Source organism: Syngnathus typhle, unplaced genomic scaffold, assembly GCF_033458585.1.
Source record: "Syngnathus typhle isolate RoL2023-S1 ecotype Sweden unplaced genomic scaffold, RoL_Styp_1.0 HiC_scaffold_78, whole genome shotgun sequence".
In the NCBI taxonomy this organism is placed as follows: domain Eukaryota; kingdom Metazoa; phylum Chordata; class Actinopteri; order Syngnathiformes; family Syngnathidae; genus Syngnathus; species Syngnathus typhle.
Genome location: NW_026871984.1, coordinates 187,944 through 195,000, shown reverse-complemented (window position 1 = coordinate 195,000; position 7,057 = coordinate 187,944).

Here is a 7,057-nt window from a genome sequence, read left to right as displayed (position 1 = left end):
CCACAAGGCGACCGCCACAAGGCGACCGCCACAAGGCGACCGCCACTGGCCCCAAGCGCCAGCCCCGACCGCGCCACCCCCGACCGCCACAAGGCGACCGCCACAAGGCGACCGCCACAAGGCGACCGCCACAAGGCGACCGCCACAAGGCGACCGCCACTGGCCCCAAGCGCCAGCCCCGACCGCCACCCCCCGACCGCCACAAGGCGGACCGCCACAAGGCGACCGCCACCGGCCCCAAGCGCCAGCCCCGACCGCCACCCCCCGACCGCCACAAGGCGACCGCCACAAGGCGTTAGTGGCCGCGCCCGGTACTTTACTGGACCCTATTTGGCCCGCGGACCGGCCGGCGTCGCTTCCTTGAATGCTTAGCCGCCTTTCGAGCTGCCATGCCGGGCTTGAGTTAGTGGTTTGCGCCCGGTACTCTACGTTAAAAGTCAGGCGGAACGGCTCTGAAGCTCCAGACGGTGCTTCCTTGAATGCTTAGCCGCCTTTCGAGCTGCCATGCCGGGCTTGAGTTAGTGGTTTGCGCCCGGTACTCTACGTTAAAAGTCAGGCGGAACGGCTCTGAAGCTCCAGACGGTGCTTCCTTGAATGCTCGCCTTTCGAGCTGCCATGCCGGGCTTGAGTTAGTGGTTTGCGCCCGGTACTCTACGTTAAAAGTCAGGCGGAACGGCTCTGAAGCTCCAGACGGTGCTTCCTTGAATGCTTAGCCGCCTTTCGAGCTGCCATGCCGGGCTTGAGTTAGTGGTTTGCGCCCGGTACTCTACGTTAAAAGTCAGGCGGAACGGCTCTGAAGCTCCAGACGGTGCTTCCTTGAATGCTTAGCCGCCTTTCGAGCTGCCATGCCGGGCTTGAGTTAGTGGTTTGCGCCCGGTACTCTACGTTAAAAGTCAGGCGGAACGGCTCTGAAGCTCCAGACGGTGCTTCCTTGAATGCTTAGCCGCCTTTCGAGCTGCCATGCCGGGCTTGAGTTAGTGGTTTGCGCCCGGTACTCTACGTTAAAAGTCAGGCGGAACGGCTCTGAAGCTCCAGACGGTGCTTCCTTGAATGCTTAGCCGCCTTTCGAGCTGCCATGCCGGGCTTGAGTTAGTGGTTTGCGCCCGGTACTCTACGTTAAAAGTCAGGCGGAACGGCTCTGAAGCTCCAGACGGTGCTTCCTTGAATGCTTAGCCGCCTTTCGAGCTGCCATGCCGGGCTTGAGTTAGTGGTTTGCGCCCGGTACTCTACGTTAAAAGTCAGGCGGAACGGCTCTGAAGCTCCAGACGGTGCTTCCTTGAATGCTTAGCCGCCTTTCGAGCTGCCATGCCGGGCTTGAGTTAGTGGTTTGCGCCCGGTACTCTACGTTAAAAGTCAGGCGGAACGGCTCTGAAGCTCCAGACGGTGCTTCCTTGAATGCTTAGCCGCCTTTCGAGCTGCCATGCCGGGCTTGAGTTAGTGGTTTGCGCCCGGTACTCTACGTTAAAAGTCAGGCGGAACGGCTCTGAAGCTCCAGACGGTGCTTCCTTGAATGCTTAGCCGCCTTTCGAGCTGCCATGCCGGGCTTGAGTTAGTGGTTTGCGCCCGGTACTCTACGTTAAAAGTCAGGCGGAACGGCTCTGAAGCTCCAGACGGTGCTTCCTTGAATGCTTAGCCGCCTTTCGAGCTGCCATGCCGGGCTTGAGTTAGTGGTTTGCGCCCGGTACTCTACGTTAAAAGTCAGGCGGAACGGCTCTGAAGCTCCAGACGGTGCTTCCTTGAATGCTTAGCCGCCTTTCGAGCTCTCCTGCCCGGCGTGGGTTTCGCGTCCGCGCCCGGTACATTATGGAAGCCAAAAAAAAAAAAAATTCTAAGTGCGAGTGGGACCGGCCTGGGGGGCTTCCTTGAAAGCCCATCCGCCCTCCGAGCTCTCCCACCGGTCGTGGGTTGGCGTCCGCCACTGCTCAAAGCGAACTTCAAATCATCTGCTTAATAATGTGGAACGCCATTCTTGAGTAGTTTCTCCTTAATGTGGGCTCAACTGGCCGGTAATCATCACCGGTGTCTGAAATTGATCTCAGTTATCCAAAGAGCCCTGACACGGAATACCGTCCATGAGTTTAATTGAAAAACAAAAAATTTAATCTTTCTGACACATAAATACAATTTGCATAATAATTTGGAACACAGTGTAGACTTCCAGCGGACCGCGCGCGGCTCGGCTGACGGCGCAGCGCGATCTGGTACCGCTGCGCGGGACGAAACACGCCCCGTGCAGAGTTCCAGGCGGCCGGGAAGACATTTAAGCGCTGCCGCTGCCGCCTCGGCGGGGAGTTGCCGTCCTCCGGTGGACACGACGAGTAAATACACCAGCAATCGCACTTACACCGTGTTCCAAATTATTATGCAAGTGACATTTATCTCAGATTTTCCTAAATAGTCGATGCAAAATGAGTCAGCATAATTTTCAAGTCATCAACCATTATTTTGATGAATTCTAATTTTATTGAACAAACCTCCGAATGATCACAGAATTTTTAAAAAATAAAAAACTTAAAATGCACTGTTCCACATTATTACGCACAACAGAGTTTTATAACATTTTATAGGTTTTTATGAACTGAAATGCCCATCTTAAGAATTTACAGCATTAGGAGGTCATATTTACTGAAATCAAAAGCTATTTCAAAGAAAAGACAAACAAGTTACATTTTAACATAGGACCCTTTATTTCAATAAAAAACAAAGTTACATTTTAACATAGGACCCTTTGTTCAACAGCAGCTTCACGATTCTTCCATCCACTGAACTTGTGAGTTTTTGTACAGTTTCTGGTTGAATTTCTTGGCAGGATCTAAGAATAGCCTGCCAGAGCTGCTCTTTGGAATTGAACTGCCTCCCACCTTCGTAGATTTTCTGCTTGACGATGCTCCACAAGTTTTCAATAGGATTGAGGTCAGGGGAGCATGGGGGCCACACCATCAGTTTCTCTCCCTTTATTCCCATAGATGCCAAAGACGTTGACGTATTTCTTGCAGCATGAGATGGTGCATTGTCATGCATGAAGATGATCTTTTGACGGAAAGCACGGTTCTTCCTGTTGTACCATGGACAGAAGTGTTGAGTCAGAAATTCCACGTAGTTAACAGACGTAATTTTGACGCCTTCAGGGACCCTAAAGGGGCCAAGCAGCTCTCTCCCCATGATTCCGGCCCAAAACATCACTCCGCCACCTCCCTGCTGACGCCGCAGCCTTGTTGGGCTATCGTGGCCGTCCACCAACCATCCACGACTCCATCCATCTGTAAAGTCAAGTCAAATCAAGTTTATTTGTATAGCCCTAAATCACAAGCAGTCTCAAAGGGCTTCACATAGACAGAAATTGACAATTATTCTCAAAGCATCCCCTGAGCTCTCAAAAGTGCAAGGAAAAACTTAAAAAACCCTACCTGGCCCATCCAAGGTTGCACGGCACTCGTCGGTGAACAGGACTGTCTGAAAATTTGTCTTCATGTAAGTCTGGGCCCACTGCAGCCGTTTCTGCTTGTTCGCGTTGTTCAGGGGTGGCCGAATGGAGGGTTTCCGCACAACTGCAAGCCTCTGGAGGATCCTGCACCTCGTCGTTCGTGGGACTTCACTGGCACCAGCAGCGTCGAATATTTGTTTGCTCGTCTTTAGTGGCATGCTTGCAGCCGCCCTCTTGATTCGATTTGTTTGTCTTGCAGAAACCTTCCTTGTCGTGCCTTTGTCTGCACGAACGCGCGTTTGCTCCGAATCAGCGACGAATTTCTTCAAAGTTCGATGGTCGCGCTTAAGCTTTCGTGCAATATCGAATGTCTGCATACCTTGTCCAAGGCATCGAACGATTTCACGCTTCTCGACAGCAGAGAGATCCTTTTTCCTCCCCATGGTTGAACGAAATGGCCGAACGCTTAAAAACGCGGAACTTAAATAGACTTGTTAATTACTACAATTGCGCTCACCTGGCAGACTACCATGGACTGTACCATGACTGAGGGTGATTTCAGTACTTGAAAAACAAAAAATGTAATCTTTATGACACTTAAATACATTTTGCATAATAATTTGGAACACGGGACCGTGTTCCAAATTATTATGCAAAGGATATTTATCTCAGATTTTCCTAAATAGCTTCCTTGAAATGTTACCCGGCTTTTGAGCTCTCCTGCCCGGCGTGGGTTTGCGTCAGCGCCCGGTAACATTATGGAAGCTAAAAGAAAGAAAAAAGAAACAAATCTAAGTGCGATTGCTGGTGTCTAAATACATTTTGCATAATAATTTGGAACACGGGACCGTGTTCCAAATTATTATGCAAGTGATATTTATCTCAGATTTTCCTAAATAGCTTTACTCGTCGTGCCGACCGGAGGGAGGCCACTCCCCGCCGCAGCTGAACAGTCATCCCGGCCTAGTGGAGGTCTGCGCAGGGGGGGTCTTCCTTGAAATCTTAGCCGCCTTCCGAGCTCTCCTGCCGGGCGTGGGTTTGCGTCAGCGGCCGGTGTCATTTACTCGTCGTGCCGACCGGAGGGAGGCCACTCCCCGCCGCAGCTGAACAGTCATCCCGGCCTAGTGGAGGTCTGCGCAGGGGGGGTCTTCCTTGAAATCTTAGCCGCCTTCCGAGCTCTCCTGCCGGGCGTGGGTTTGCGTCAGCGGCCGGTGTCATTTACTCGTCGTGCCGACCGGAGGGAGGCCACTCCCCGCTACAGCTGAACAGTCATCCCGGCCTAGTGGAGGTCTGCGCAGGGGGGGTCTTCCTTGAAATCTTAGCCGCCTTCCGAGCTCTCCTGCCGGGCGTGGGTTTGCGTCAGCGGCCGGTGTCATTTACTCGTCGTGCCGACCGGAGGGAGGCCACTCCCCGCCACAGCTGAACAGTCATCCCGGCCTAGTGGAGGTCTGCGCAGGGGGGGTCTTCCTTGAAATCTTAGCCGCCTTCCGAGCTCTCCTGCCGGGCGTGGGTTTGCGTCAGCGGCCGGTGTCATTTACTCGTCGTGCCGACCGGAGGGAGGCCACTCCCCGCCGCAGCTGAACAGTCATCCCGGCCTAGTGGAGGTCTGCGCAGGGGGGGTCTTCCTTGAAATCTTAGCCGCCTTCCGAGCTCTCCTGCCGGGCGTGGGTTTGCGTCAGCGGCCGGTGTCATTTACTCGTCGTGCCGACCGGAGGGAGGCCACTCCCCGCCGCAGCTGAACAGTCATCCCGGCCTAGTGGAGGTCTGCGCAGGGGGGGTCTTCCTTGAAATCTTAGCCGCCTTCCGAGCTCTCCTGCCGGGCGTGGGTTTGCGTCAGCGGCCGGTGTCATTTACTCGTCGTGCCGACCGGAGGGAGGCCACTCCCCGCCGCAGCTGAACAGTCATCCCGGCCTAGTGGAGGTCTGCGCAGGGGGGGTCTTCCTTGAAATCTTAGCCGCCTTCCGAGCTCTCCTGCCGGGCGTGGGTTTGCGTCAGCGGCCGGTGTCATTTACTCGTCGTGCCGACCGGAGGGAGGCCACTCCCCGCCGCAGCTGAACAGTCATCCCGGCCTAGTGGAGGTCTGCGCAGGGGGGGTCTTCCTTGAAATCTTAGCCGCCTTCCGAGCTCTCCTGCCCGGCGTGGGTTTGCGTCAGCGCCCGGTAACATTATGGAAGCTAAAAGAAAGAAAAAAGAAACAAATCTAAGAGCAAGTGCTGGTGTATTTACTCGTCGTGTCCACCGGAGGGAGGCAACTCCCCGCCGCAGCTGCAGAGGCAGCTTTGAAAAGTCATCCTGGCCTAGTGGAGGTCTGCGCAGGAGGGGTCTTCCTTGAAATCTTAGCCGCCTTCCGAGCTCTCCTGCCGGGCGTGGGTTTGCGTCAGCGGCCGGTGTCATTTACTCGTCGTGTCCACCGGAGGGAGGCCACTCCCCGCCGCAGCTGCAGCGGCAGCTTTGAAACGTCATCCCGGCCCCCTGGAACTGTGCGCGGGGGGGGCGATGCGTCCCGTGCGAGGTACCAGGTCGCGCTGCGCCGTCTGCCTGGCCGCTTTGGGCCCGCTGGAAGTCTATTAAAGCTCCGCGATCTCCGCCTCGGTGCTTAAAAAGCGTCCATCCGCTCTCCTGGAGCTTCTTTCGGTCATCTCGTCCGCGTGCACGGCCTGCCGGTGGCACCGGCTGGAGCTCCGCAAAAAGCTCCATTTCTGTTAAAAATGCTTAGCCGCGTCCCTGGAAGCCCAATCGGGCGTAGAAAGTGAGGGGGAAGGCCCCCAAAGCACCGGCTGGAAGTCCCAAAAAAGCTCCATGATTGGTCAAAAATGCTTAGCCGCGTCCCTGGAAGCGTAATCGGGCGTAAAAAGTGAGGCGGACCGGCCCTGGAGCTCCGTGTGGAGGTCCTCAAAAAGCTCCATAACGTGTTAAAAATGCTTAGCCGCGTCCCTGGAAGCGTAATCGGGCGTAAAATGTTAGGCGGAACGCCCCTGGAGAAAAAAAAATCCGCTCCTGGTACCTAAAATTTTCTCCAGCGGCGGGCTCGGAGTCTCATCTTTCTCCTGGCCGAGAAAAGAGCACTTTCCCCCGGACACCGAACCAGTCAACGTCCCCCTCCTGAGTGGACAAAAAAAATCCACTCCTGGTACCTAAGATTTTCTCCAGCGGCGGGCTTGGGACGAAAATGAATCTTTCTCCCGAAATTAAACCACTATAGGCGGACGCCAGCCCCAAGCACCAGCCCGCATAATAATTTGGAACACGGCACCGTGTTCCAAATTATTATGCAAATCTAATCGGGCGTAAAAAGTGAGGCGGACCGGCCCTGGAGCTCCGTGTGGAGGTCCTCAAAAAGCTCCATAACGTGTTAAAAATGCTTAGCCGCGTCCCTGGAAGCGTAATCGGGCGTAAAAAGTGAGGCGGACCGGCCCTGGAGCTCCGTGTGGAGGTCCTCAAAAAGCTCCATTTCTGTTAAAAATGCTTAGCCGCGTCCCTGGAAGCCCAATCGGGCGTAGAAAGTGAGGGGGAAGGCCCCCAAAGCACCGGCTGGAAGTCCCAAAAAAGCTCCATGATTGGTCAATAATGCTTAGCCGCCTCCCTGGAAGCCTAATCGGGCATAAAAAGCTAGGCGGAACGGCCCCAAAGCTC